Here is a 13,950-nt window from a genome sequence, read left to right on the forward strand (position 1 = left end):
ACAGAAAACCCAGAAACGAACCCCAAATTATAAGGTCAATTAATCTTCGACAGAGGAGGAATGACTATGGGAGACAGTCTCTCTTCAACCAATGGTGTTGGGAAAACTGGACAACAACATGCAAAAGAATGAAACTGCACCACTTTCTTATACTACACAAAAAAATAAATTCAAAATGGATTAAAGACATAAATGTGAGACCTGATGCCATAAAAACCCTAGAAAAGAGCACAGGCAATAATTTCTCTAACATCAGCTATAGCAACATTCTTCTAGACATGTCTCCTGAGGCAAGGGAAATGAAAGCAAAAATTAACTATGGGGACCACATCAAAAAATAAAAAGTTTTTGCATAGTGAAAGAAACAAAACAAAAAGGCAACCCACTGAATATTTGCAAATGACATATCCAATAAAATGTAAGTATCCAGAATGTACAAATGTACAAAGAACTTATAAAACTCAACGCCCAAAAACCAAATAATCCAATTTAAAAATGGGTAGAAGTCATGAATAAACATTTTTTCAAAGAAGACAAATCCAGATGGCCAACAGACACATGAAAAGATGCTCAATATCATTCATCATCAGGCAAATGCAAATCAAAACCACAATGAGCTATCACCTCCCACCTGTCAGAATGGCTGAAATCAACAATACAATGTTGGTGAGGATGTGGAGAAAAAGAAACGCTTATGCACAGTTGGTGGGAATGCAAACTGGTACAGCTTTTGTGGGAAACAGTACACAGGGTCTTCAAAAAATTAACAATAGAACTACCCTAAACCCAGTAATTGCACTTAATGGGTATTTACCCACAAAACCAAAAACACTAATTCAAAGGGATACACCCATCCCTTTGTTTATAGCAGCATTATTTGCAATAATCAAAGTATACAAGCAGCCCAAGTTTCATCCATAGATGAATGGATACAGAAGATGTGGTATATAGAGACAATGGAATATTATTCAGCCATAAAAAAGGCATGAAATCTTACCATTTGCAATGACACGGATAGAGCTAGCAAGTGCTATGCTACGCAAAGTAAGTCAGAAAAAGACAAATATGATCTCACCCACATGTGGAATTTAAGAAACAAAACAGATGATCAAAGGAAAGGGAGAAAGAGAAAGAAAAACCAAGAAATAGACTCTTAACTATAGAGAACAAACTGATGGTTAGCAGAGGGGAGGTGGGTGGGGGGGGAATGGGTAAAATAGGGGATGGGGATTAAAAAGTATACTTACCGAGATGCAAGAAAATAAAATAAAGTGACAAAAACATTTAAAAAGTGGAGATACAATCAGGGACATACGTTGAACTTTACCAAATGCCTTTAAGCCATTTTTAGCATTTATGGAGCTGTTTACGTGAGTTTTCACCTCTTTTGACCTATTACTTGGTTCAAGATAGTCCCACTCGCTTGTGGTGCATTTGTTTTTTAAACATAACCCTGTGCAATTCTATTTGTTGTTATTAATTTTTGAATTTTGCACCAGTCTTCAGAAATTGGATTTTTTTTCAGTCATTTTTCCTTTTTGGTGTTGTCAGTGTTATGCCGGCTTCACAGAATAATTTGGAATCTTTCCTTCTCTATGGTCTGGCATGGTTGGTGCAGCTTCAAAAACATGTAATTAGGGGCGCCTGGGTGGCTCAGTCAGTTAAGCATCTGACTCTTGATTTTGGCTCCAGTCATGGGATCGAGCCCTGCTTCGGGCCCTATGCTGGGCCTGGAATCTGCCTGGGGTTCTCTATCTCTCTTATAATAAATTATAACTCTCTCATAATAAATTAATATTTTTAAAAACATAGCAATATCCTTTCCTTGGAGGTTTATAAAAATTCAAAGTTGGCTAAACCTCAGGGTTTTGGGGGAGAGTTTTATGAAAACTCAGTTTCTCTCGTGATTATTGATCCATTCACACTTTCTAGTTAGTTCTTCTGGGGTCAAACTGCTGATTTATATCTTCTCAGAAAACTATCAGTTTCAGTTGATTTTCAGCTGAATTTACATGTGGTCAAGCACAGAATCCTCCAAGAATATTTTTTCTCTTCTCTGTATTAGCGGCTATTTCCCCATTTTAATGTTCAATTTTACATATTTGGCTCACTCCTACCCCAACCCCCATGAGATTACTTAGACCTTTAAAAAGTCATCCAAGGACACACGCTGTTCGAACAGCAGCCTACTGACCATGTGCATGGCCCAGAGACTAAGTAGCTGGAATCAGGGACGAGGAGGAGGAAGGCAGTGGGGGAGGAGCATTCAGAAAACATTTTAAAAGTGCGGAGTGCCCCTGCACATGTGCCCTGGCCTTGAACATCCCACATCTCCTTTTCACAAGTCCCCCTCACCCAGTAATACGTGACGACTCCCACCCTGTCTTCAATCCCCAGCTGCCACCTCCTCTTGGAAACTTTCCTGGCTTCCCCGGGAAAAGTCAGTGCCTTTCCTCTGACATTCAAGTTTACTTTTTTTTTTTTAATTAAAAAAAAGTTTTTTTAAGATTTTATTTGTAATCTCTACACCCAACGTGGGGCTCGAACTCACAACCTCAAGATCAAGAGTCTCAGGCTTCCATTGACTGAGCCAGCCAGGTGCCCCTAATTTTGAAAACTTAAAAAAAGAATTTATTTAGGGGCGCCTGGTTGGCTCAGTGGGTTAAACCCTCTGCCTTCAGCTCAGGTCAGGATCCCAGGGTCCTGGGATCGAGCCTCACATCAGGTTCTCTGTTCAGTGAACAGAGAACTCCTCTCTCTGCCTGCCTCTCTGCCTACTTATGATCTCTTTCTGTTAAATAAATAAATAAAATCTTTAAAAAATTGTTTTAAATTTATTTGAGAGAGAAAGCACACAAGCGAGGGGAGGGGCAGAGGGAAATAGAGAGAAGAAGACTCCCCGCTGAGTGGGGAGCCAGATACGGGGCTCAGTCTCAGGACTTGGGGATCATGAGCTGAGCTGAAGGCAGATGCTTAACCAACTGAGCCACCCAGGCATTCCATAATTTTGAAAACCTTTAAACACAAAAAATTAAAAGAATAAAACCAATGGAATTAACTCGTGTTAACATTCTATCATTTTTGCCTCAGATCTTTTTTGTTAAAAGCAGCATTACTCGGAAATTAAAAGCCCTTCCTTCCATCCACCGGCACCAGCTCCTTCTTCCCCTCGCCCAAGACCACAAGTGCGAGTCTAGTAGCTACTGCAACACGTCTGCATCCATAAATCACAAACAGTTTTGTCTGTGATTGCCACAGAAATGAAATGTTCCTGAACGGTATTATTCGGCAATTTCCCATTTCATGCAATACTGTTTGAGATTTATTTATGCTAATACCGATCGCGCGCGTGTTTATTGAGGTAGAAGTTACAAAACATAAAATCTCCCAATTCCGTGTGTTTTAACTGCTGCGTAAGATCACATTTGTAGTTCTCTGTTCCATCCCTGTAGACACTGAAGACACTGACGTGGAGACCTCTTTTGTGCTTCCAGCCTTACTGCCCTAGATACCCTTGGAGCTGTCTCCTCAAGCACACGTGTGAGTTTCTCGAGGTAATTATACACCTAGATGTGAAACTGTTGGTCATAAAGTATGTACCGTTGCAGTTTTGAATGTCATTGCGGAAACATCCGCGGTGCTTCTTCCCGCCATTACTCCAGCATCTCTGCAGCTGTCGCCACGATCAGTTGGCTTGCCCACCTGCCCCCAACCTCACAAGTTACCAGAGGACATGTGTGTGACTGGCACTCAGTGAACACTTGACAAATGTCAGGATGAGCTCACTGTCTAGCACAAGAGACAGATGCTAATGGGACAAGTGCATTAATAAAGGCTATGAGACCTCTCCAGGGAAGGCTTCATGGAGGAGGTGGCATGGGAGCCGGAGTTTGAAAGGCAGGAAGGGTCTGACCGAATGAGGCTGGGGATGACGGAATGACTGGGCTGGGAGGAGGGGGTGGGTCAAACGGCCTGGGCACCTTGGATGTGACCGAGTGGTGGTTCTTAGCTGAACCATGAGGGGGCGATCCCCGCTCCATGCAGGAAGAGCCTTGAGCCAGAACAGAGTGTGTGGGAAGGTGGAAGGAAGCAGGAAGACAGGTTGGAAAAGGGTAAGTGGGTCTAACCCAAGCTCAGTCTCCAATGGCAGGCTCTGGGGAGCCAGTAAGAAGTGACCAGGTCAGAGATGGGCTCAAAGATGACTCACGTGATAAGAGGTAAATCGCTGGGGTACCCAGGCCCTGGAGTAGGAGTAAGTCAGAGAGCCTGTCCCCCCCACCTCTGCCTCTCTGTCTCTGGGGACAAATCAGGTCACCGGGCCTGGACTTCTGCCCCAGACCCACAGCAGAGTGCTGGGACTCAGCCCCTCCGCGTCCTCCGCTTTGCAGTCCTGTGAGCCCAGGCCATTGCTGCCTGTCCCCTCCATTCTGGCTGCTCTAGGCAGGTGTCAGGCCAGGGGACTGGGGAGACCCTCCGTGAAGCATGAAGCCAGGGCCCCTGCATTGAATCTCGTGCCCTGGCCTAGCTCAGCCCGTCTGATCAAGCCTGCAGTGCATCCCGGGGCCTGAGGTGATGGTGGGGTGGGAGTCCTGTCCTTCTGTATTCCCTGCAGTCCTTCAGCAGAGCCCTGCTCTGGGCACCCGGCCCAGAGTGGAGGGAAAGGGGACACACGCACGACCTTCACTTCCAAGTCCTTTTGTCTTAAGCCACTTCAGCAAAACCACCAGCAGCAGGGATAGCAGGTGAGCGGAGGTTGTCAGCCATGCTCGGGAGGAGGGGCACTCCTTGGGAGTCACACAGGCCTGGACCCGCTCTGGGTTCGGCCGCTCTGGAGCCGGCGAATGTACGTGTGCCTGCGTGTGGTTGTGGCTGTTAAAACCTCTCTGAGCCTCAGTGTTCGCATCCATCAAGTGGGCCACTCACACCTGCTCTGCCCCTCCCCCAGGAGTAACAAGGAATGTGAGGTCACTCAGTGGCACCAGGACCTCAGGGCAGGGACACGGTTCAGGCTGTCGTTCCACTGCCTGAGCAGCTCTCCCCAGAGCCTGGCTGCGTTTGCAGGTCTGGGCACATGAGCTCCCAGTCCAGAAGGGCTCCAGTCCTACCGAAGGACAGACGTCCCCCACACCTGTCCCCCATGCCCCCCACACACCCTCTGGTTCTGGGAAGACCAGGCCATCTGCCTGCTCTTTTGGAGGCAACAGCTCAGTTCAAACAGTGCCCGAAGCTGTCCACACTGTTGGTCAACCACTGCCACCAAAACGTGGCCAGCCTGCCCAGAGACCCCGGACAGCCACCACTGAGCCAGTAAAGGGGGGAGTGCATGGAAAGAACAGGGTTCCGGGTCTCTAAGCACATGCAGGTATGTCCACCTTTCTGCTTCCTGACATTCCCCCCACCCCCATGCCCCAGGGGCTGGGCTGGCCCCCTGTGGCGGGGATAATGAAGAGGGTAGAAACCTGGCTCCCGTCTGCCCCCAGACAAGGTGTCTGTGTGTGCCTTGTCCCTCGTGCTCCACGGCTCCATGGCCCCCAGCGAAACCCAGTTGCTGTCCCCAGGGGCTCATTTGCCCTCTGCAGCATTTCCAGCCTAGGGTCCCCTCACTGCCACTCAGACACCTGAGGCGCTGAGGCCCCCATGTCAAAGCCCATCACACGGCCACATCCCCAGCCAGGTGGCCAAGGCACATCGTGCCCATCTGGACCTTCAAAGATCTCAGGATGCCCTTCTCTTTTGACAGGATCCTATGGCCTGAGGCCAGTGTCCCTCTTGTGGGGCACAATTCTGGGAAGACTCGGCTGATCTTGTCTTAGGAGAGCTTGTGCGGAACAGCAGAATGGAAGCCTGGGGACGTCAGCCCGGGGGATCCCAGGACACTTGGATCCTGGTTTTGAAAATGGCTCCAGGCTTCAGTTCCCTTTTGGAACAATCCGAATCACCAGGAGGAGGCAGGGGGTGACTGTGGGCATCCCCCTGCCCCGGCCACCCCACCCCTGCCTCTCCCTGTTTCGGCAGCCGCGGGTGCTGGGGAGTAACATGGCAGCTTGGTTGCCTTCCCTGCCCTAGAAACACAGGATGCAGGGGTCTGGCCACTGGCGTTCTTTGTAAGAGCTGCCTCAGTTTGCCCAGGGCAGTCTAGACAGATCCATGACAAGGACACATGGTACCCCATGAGCTGCCCCATTCTCATCCTAGCTCCCCCTGGAACCCTGATCTGCACGAGTTGCACCAGCCAATTCACGGCAAGAACGGGAGTCCAGTCCACAGCACCCAAGCTGATAGGTGAGTAACCCAGGAAAACCGTGGCTTTCCCAAGACAGAGAGAGGACACAGGGTCCTGCCCCAGGCTAAACAGTGTTTTAAAGCTGCTGATCTCACTTCCTCAGAGTGTTGTCCTTACGGCTGTTCCCAGAGCGAGCCTGCCTGAGGCTCCAAACGCTGGGCGGTCTCCTGCACTCTGGACACTGCGTGCAAACAGCTCCCAGGACTTTATGACCATCATCTCCGTGGTTCTTCCACCAGCCGCTTCCCAGGAAGAACCAGAGGAGAGACAGTGTCCCTGGGCTGTGACAGACAGTGGGGAGGGTACAGACTGGCAGCAAGGTCCACAGGGCCCCCGGTCACCAGTGCTTGGCTGTGGGGGAGTTCTGCTAAATATCACAGGCAGCCAACAGAAGCCCTCAGGGGCCCAAACACAACCCCAGGTGCACGAGGGAGGGATGGCCTGCCTTCCAAGCCTTCGAGGAGTGCCCTAGACTGTCCACAAGGGAGAGGGCATCCCCCATAGAGGGAAGAGCCACATTTTCCCGCAAGAAAGCTGGAAACAGCTTGGATCTACACCAGTGTCCAGGAATAGCCCTTCCCATCTGTAATAAATGGGTGACATGTTTCCAAAGCCCTTTGACCCAGCTGAAGAAGGTGTTTTCACGCCCAGCTGTCAGGTAGGAAAACCAACGGCAGGGGGCCAGCCAAAAACAGCTCTGGTCCAGAACCTATGCCATGCTTCTCCACGAATGGTTCCTTTCCAGGAGCCTCTCCACAGCCTGACCCTGCCTCTGCTGGCCGGGAGGGACACACCACCAGCTTCTCAGGATGGGGCAGTGGTCCTTGTTCTGGAGACCCTCAGGGCATCCCAGCAGAGGAACTGGACACCAGCCAGATAGGTCCTCTTCTCTCTCTGGCATTGTACTGTCACCCCATGGTCACCTCCAAGAGCCACAGAACCAACAGTAGTCCATTTCTCCAGGGGACAGGTGTTGGGGAGAGAGCAAGGGTGAGATGCTCCACCCCAGGGGTGGCGTCGGGAGAAGGCCATCCTGCCAACATGGTTCCCTGGCTTCTTCTCCAGTGAGACGCAGGCCATCAGAGGAGAAAGTCCATCTCCTCATTCCACAGCAGCCTGAGAACTTGCAGGTGGCTTTCAACAAGGCCAGTACGGGGGCTGAAGCCTGGAACTGGGCTGCCCCCTCAGGGTTTCCTCTCCAGAAGCCAACTCTCCCTCTCTCCCAGAACCCACAAGGAGATAGAGGCCCACAGTCCCCTCTGCTCGGATGAGCGTTTTTCATGAGCGATTTTCTCCTGTCCCCAGACAACTCTTATCCTTGCAGTGTTCACACCCCTAACACCCGAGAGGCCCTGCAGAAGTTGTAACCTCCTCCATTCTCGGGTTTGGGAAAAGGGGGCCCTGCAGTGGGGGTGGTCATCCACCCCAAATTGGACCAGGAGCCTGGAGAGCAAGATTGGCCCTTGCCCCTCCAGAGAGCATTAGATGGTCAAGGCAGTGCCTGGGAAGACAGCTCTGTAGGACCTGCTAAGTGACCTCAGTGAAGCCACAGCAACCCCCGGCCTCAGTTTCCCCAGGTCCTACACTCAAATCCAAAGTTTCTCTCTCAAGGCCAAGAGGGGATGGGATGCAAGAACCTTTCTCTGCAAGCATATGAGAAAAGGTGGCATCCTCTAGTCCAGGGGGCCCAGGAGCCCAGCCCACCAATACAGAATGAGACCCCTACCCGGCAGCCAGCAGCGGTGACGCTGTCGTAACTCATAACGGTGCAGTAGACTGCGGGGGAAGCGCACCCCCCTCCCAGCCCAGCCCAGTGAGTGGGCGGCACAGCCCTGGGGAATCCCTGGGTGGGGGTACTCGCAGAGGCAACCCACCTGGCTGTCAAGCAGGCGGAGGCTGGGGTTAGGGGTGGGGGGTTGGGGGGAGCCTCCCGCCCAACCCCCCTCAAACCCAGCGAAGACAGTCGACCAAGCTACGGCCTTCCCTGGTGGGCAGCTCATTCCACCCTTCCCTGGGTCCAGGCCGGCAGCCAGCCAGCGTGCCAAGGGACTGTGGCGCAGTCTCCCCAACCCCCCCACCCCGCCCAGTCCGAGGTCCCGGAAAGCAAAGAGCAAGCAGTCCCTCCCCGCCCCCTCCCCCGTCCAGGACCCGGATTCCGCTCCCCTTCTCCCGGCCTGCTCAGTCCTGGCTCACACCACCCGCGTGCTCACCACATCTGCGCCTGGGCGTCACGGCCCAGCCCCAGGCAGGGTGCCCCGGCCGCCGGGATGCGGTGACAGGCAGCACGCTCCTTACCTGGGAGGAGACAGCCAGCCGGTCCTCCTCGCGGGCCTGGTGAAGCCAGCCCCACCTGGCAAGGGACTGTCAGCAAATTCCCCTCTGCATCACCGCGGGAGCGGCATCCCGGCTCCTCCCCGGCTGGAGCCAAGCTTGGCTCCGCCCCAAAGCTGCTCTGACCCACCGGGGAACCCAGGCTGGATTATCATATACAAAGGCCCGGGCTCCGCCTCAGAGACCCTGTCTCTACAAGGAACCATCTGCAAACTACCATCGCAAATGCACAAGGCTGCCGATCCCTGCAGCCATGGCTCCGGCACCCTCTGATGCCGTGGGCCTCGGTAGCTGTCTTGCTGCTCTCCGCCCACCCTACAACCTCACCCCTACCCCAAGCTCTCCTCTGAGGCGTGTCTTCCTTCCGAACCTCCCCACCGGGCGCCAGCCAAAGCAAGAAAAGATGCACAACGACACAAAGGTAGCAGGGTTCTGCCCCGCCCTGGGACCGGCTCCTGGTGCCCAGTAGCTGGTACTCCCTCTTTCTTCCCCAGCAGAGAAAAGATCTACAGATTGGCCACAGCCCTGCCTGGTAGGCCCAAAGGAGTGGGCTGGGTCATTTGCAGTTAGCCTGGGCCACTGTCCCCTTCCTGTCTCCAGTTTCATCAAAGTCCTGGCTATTGGGCTAGAGACGCTACTTTGGGCCCTGGAGGCAGGTACCCGTGTTTGAACCCCCAAAGAGCCGTCTGCAGAGTAAAGGGGTAGTAGGGAACTCACTCTCTTTTTCCCAGACAGGGGCCCGCCCAGGCATGTTTATTTTATAGACATTATCCTGTACTATCAGTATAATGGCTAATGGGTGAGGAGAGCTGAAAAGGGACTGTCTACAGTTTTATAAGGGTAAGATATTGATCATTAGGAGTTATTAGCAATCAGATGAGAAGACCTTAGAGGAAGCAGCTGAATACAAGGTACAAGATGCTGCAGGGAGGGGAGCTGTGCCTTCCTGAGGTGTTTCTCAGCCAGATAAATGCAAGAGCAGCATTCAAGAACTCTAGCTGCCTGGATTCGAATCCCCGCTGGGCCATCTAAATATGGGGCTTAACCTCTCTGAGCCTCATTCGTTGCATATATAGAATGAAGGAAATAATAACAACATTGGAAGGCGGTTATGAGGATGAAATGAGATATTGTGCACGAAGTAGATGCTCAGTGAATCTAGTGGTTGTTTGCCATCGTTACTGTCCTGGGTACTGGCAGGAGAAAGAGAAGCCTGAACAGAAGCAGCTTGTTGTCCCTTTCCTCTGCTTCCTCATTACAGAACCAGTGTCTGACCTCAGGGTGAGACCTTATGTAATGGGGCTTTAGAAAGGCCCAGTGTTAAGTGGAAAAAACATGGTCTTCAGATGCAGTTGAACCTTTGTTCAGATCCGGACTTTTGTCTCTTACTAGCTATGTCACCTTGTACAAGTTGCTTAACCACTCTGAAATTACCTTCCTCATCTGTAAAACAGGCACCTTGACACAAATAAAAGAAGTCCGATTACAGTATCTACCTTACAGGGTGGGTAGGAATATAAAATGCATAGAAGGTACTTAACTCAGTTTTCCACATACAGAAGAAGCAGGTCACTGTTCATCTCTCCTTTCTTGGAAAGACCTAGATAAAGTGAAGACAAGACCCAACACTGAAATTCCCAGGCATCCTGGACTGAGTGTCCTGGGAGGAGACTGAATGGTGGGTATTCTAGCCCAGATCAGGAGCTGGTTTCAGCAGCTCTTCAAGCCCTCTGCCAAGGTCCCATCCACGTAGAACCTGCGCAGCCTGCTTCCCTAGTGAGCCTGACCCCTGGACATGCCCTCTGGTGGAAGCCGAGGCCAGAGTGGAAAGCTGGAAGCAGGTCTTCAAGGACCTCAAAGACAAGGCTCAGAAATTTGAACTTTACTAGGTAGGCCCTGGGAGCCATGGAAAGTGTTTGAGCAGCAGCAAGGGATAAGACTGATAAGCCCAAACCTAAGTCACTCCTGCTCCTGGAGGCAAGACCTAGGAGGCATCAAGGATATGCACTAAAGGGAGACACAGAAGAGGAAGAACAAGAACCCATGAAAATGCCAGGCGGGCATTAAAATGATCTAATCAAAGACATGACCCCTCTGTCCTAACCAGTGTCCTAACCAGCTGAACACCAGCCACCCAGATGAGGGTGAAGCTGGTAGAAGGTGCTCAGTAAAGGTGTATGAAATGAATAGCTGAGGCTTTGTGGGCTTGGGGAGGCTTTTGAAGGAAAGGTGCTTCCAACTCGCGGGTGCTGAGAACATTTTTCATGCTCTTATGTGGACTAAGGTAGGAGTTCTATGAAAGACAATGACTACTATGCTATTGTCTTTATGACTGTTTTGTTAACGGCCAGTGCCTTGTTTGAGAACATAATCCAGAACAACAGCAAAGAAACCAAAGGCTCCTGAGCCATCCAGACAGATGGAACTGTCACACTGTCAGAATTGGTGCTTTTTCTGCAGAAGAGCACCTTGTAGATATCTTCAATGAGAGCCCACCTACATTTACTCTACATACAATTTCAGCATATCCAGGGTGGCAGAGACTGCCAAGGGTCCCCTGATAGCTTTCCTTCCCACTTCCTTTTAGCAGCAGAGCTTCCAAGATTAAAACTGGATTCATGGCTACCTTGCCAGAGACTACATTTCCCAGCCTCCCTTGCAGCCAGGAGCAACTACAGGACTAAGTTCTAGCCAATGGGAAATGAGTGAAAGTGACATATTTCACTTCTGGGCCACACTCTTAAAAGGAAGCTGCCTGCTCCCCACTTCCTCTTTTCCCTTGTGCAGACTGGACCATGGGCATGGGGATGGGTGGGGAGCTGCTTGATGAAGCTGGCAAGGACAGCACCCTCGGGTTGCCCACTCAACAAGACATTAAGAACATGAGTTGCATGATGACCTGGAGGAGAAGAGCCTTGGATGGCTGAACACCTTGGTCTCTGTCACAACAGCTGAACCAGAAGCCTAACTGACAAACGTAGTCTCCTGATTGTCAAGCCTACAGCAGATGAGCAGGAGCACACCGGAAGAAGGAGGGACTCATAAATAAGCAAGCGCAGTGAAACAAGCAAAAGTCAAGAGCAAGAGAAGATAGAACAACTATGAAACAAAGTCAGAAGTCTTCTAGTTCAGGGTCACTCCGAGAGGCCTGGGGACATCATGGTATTACAGGGTAATGTTGGAAATACGCTACATCATTAAGAGAAGGTTAATTCTGACCAAACGTTTTCATTTAAGATGAAAACAAGGTTAATTTAGAAAGTATTTCTGATCTAAAATGGTTAACGTAAAATAAAACATATGTTTAAAGGTAGAGACCGTCAGCATCCAGAAAACTCAGCCATCCAAGGTGACACTTTTCTTCAAGAATCAGAAAGCAGAGATTTTGGTTCATTGATTATATTTCTTCTTCCCTACTAGATTATGGATCAGATCGTACCTCCTTTTTCTTTTAATTCCTATTATCTAGCACAGTGCCCTGACTCAATAAATACTTCTTTTTTTTTTTTAAGATTTTATTTATTTTATTTGACAGAGATTACAAGTAGACAGAGAGGCAGGCAGAGAGAGAGAGAAGGAAGCAGGCTCTCTGCCGAGCAGAGAGCCCTATGTGGGGCTCAATCCCAGGACCATGGGATCACAACCTGAGCCGAAGGCAGAGGCTTTAACCCACTGAGCCACCCAGGTGGCCCTCAACAGATACTTCTTAATGGTGGTGTTGCAAGGCGGAGAGGGTAGATCCCAGAGCTTAGTAAGGTGATTTTGATTATTGATCAGTGAGATTGCCTGAGGTTCTCGACCATCCCAATGAACAAATGCAGGAGCATAGCCCTCAGAAGAGTGTTATGGGCCCACAGTGACCCTGGGACCTCCCCACTATTGTCTAGAAATCATCTCATCAGAAATTCCCCTGAACTCATAAAGACATACATACACAGGGATGTTCATTGCAGAACTGAATGTAATTGCAAAAAAACAAACACAACTGTACACAACCTACACAACTGTTCATGGCCTTTCTGTACTGCCCAGATGAGATGCTCAGGAAAACTCAGTATGACAGGGAAAAGGTGGGACACACAGGAAGAGTCAGCAAGAGTCAGCTCCCCATTTTTCATTAGACTCCACTGGTTTTAGGCTTCAAGGCAGGAAGGGTACTCCAGAGTCCCCAACACCCTAGACCTGGAGCTGGGTCAGCACTGCTGGGTGCTGGATAAGACTGCTAGGGAGTAAACAGAGGAGGGTGGCTGTGGGTCCAGAGGTGATAGACACAAGACTCCACAGATTTTGCTATAGGACCCAGAATGTAAACTCGTGCCACTAACAGGGACAGTATTTTTAAGGCAGAATCACATCACTATTCACACCTTAAATGACCGTCCAGATACTGTAGGGTATCTGCTGCCCCCCAAGAGCCAAATCAAAGCTTTCCAAGAATGTTTCCATGTTTGGGGTTTGGGTTTCTATCACACACTCTAATCTGCTTTTCTGAACAGGAGGGAATTTGATTTCCTGTGCAGAAGGGAGGGGAGCAATGTATTGGGGTGGAAAATGATTTTTCCAGTTTCTTCCATCTAACCAGACATGAGATTATAGATTTCAAGATAGAACAAGGCCTCAGGCTTAAGTCCAGAAATATAGCATTGACCCCTCATTGGAAGCTGGCATTCCCCAAGTTGGGGGGCCAGAGTGAAGCCAGGCCCTAATAACCACTTGGCCCTCCATGGCAGAGAATTTAGGCCTCCCCTCTGCTGGCACAGCCTGGCCTCCCTGGCCCCCTTCCTCCTGGCCTCAGGCTAGGGCCCCACTCACCAGTGTTCCACCACTTAGATGTTGTTAGCTAGTAGTAGCCTCTTTTATAGTGCTTCTCTCCCAGAAGATGGGAAGTTCATGACTGGTGAGAGGTCACTTTTATCCACCATCAACCAACAGACACTGCCAATTATCAATATTAGAAACTTCTGGTGGGCCAGGTCAGAGGCAGATGCTGATGACATCACAAAGGAAGCACCTCTGTTGTGCTAGAACTCTGGCGGTATTTGAAAGGGAAGGTTCTCCCATCCAGAATTGAGACAACTGGGAGCATGACCAGACAGATCTTAGTGTTGAAGCTTGTGCATTTTTATCCCAATTCTGTCCTGAGTCTGGCTGATGCCCTGAGGATTAAGTTGATAAGAATACTTGAGTCTTCATGTTGATATTCCATTAAGGTTAACTGCTCCCCACCTCCATCAGGGGGATTCTCGCAGGACGGAAATATAGACATTTATAGATAAACAAAAACTGATATAGTTTATCACCAGTAGACCTGTCTTTTGAGAAATGCTAAAGAGAAT

General features: G+C 50.1%; 1 protein-coding gene across 7 annotated transcripts in view; it reads right to left on the minus strand.

The window, feature by feature from the left end:
• Window positions 1–13,572, minus strand: part of TMEM63C (transmembrane protein 63C) — a 76,364-nt gene extending 62,792 nt beyond the window's left edge. Inside the window, exon 1 of one of the 7 annotated variants that reach the window (XR_001180087.2) lies at window positions 8,579–8,909. The gene's annotated coding sequence lies outside the window, so the exon portion shown is untranslated. Of the gene's footprint in view, window positions 1–8,493; window positions 8,911–13,426 lie in introns of those variants that run through there. The other 6 variants (XM_013058192.2, XM_004739182.3, XM_013058209.2 and 3 more) reach the window with 6 other exon arrangements.
• Window positions 13,573–13,950: the final 378 nt, after the last annotated feature.

Source organism: Mustela putorius, unplaced genomic scaffold (genome assembly GCF_011764305.1).
Source record: "Mustela putorius furo isolate JIRA1106 unplaced genomic scaffold, ASM1176430v1.1 tig00000129_pilon_pilon_pilon, whole genome shotgun sequence".
Classification (NCBI taxonomy): domain Eukaryota; kingdom Metazoa; phylum Chordata; class Mammalia; order Carnivora; family Mustelidae; genus Mustela; species Mustela putorius.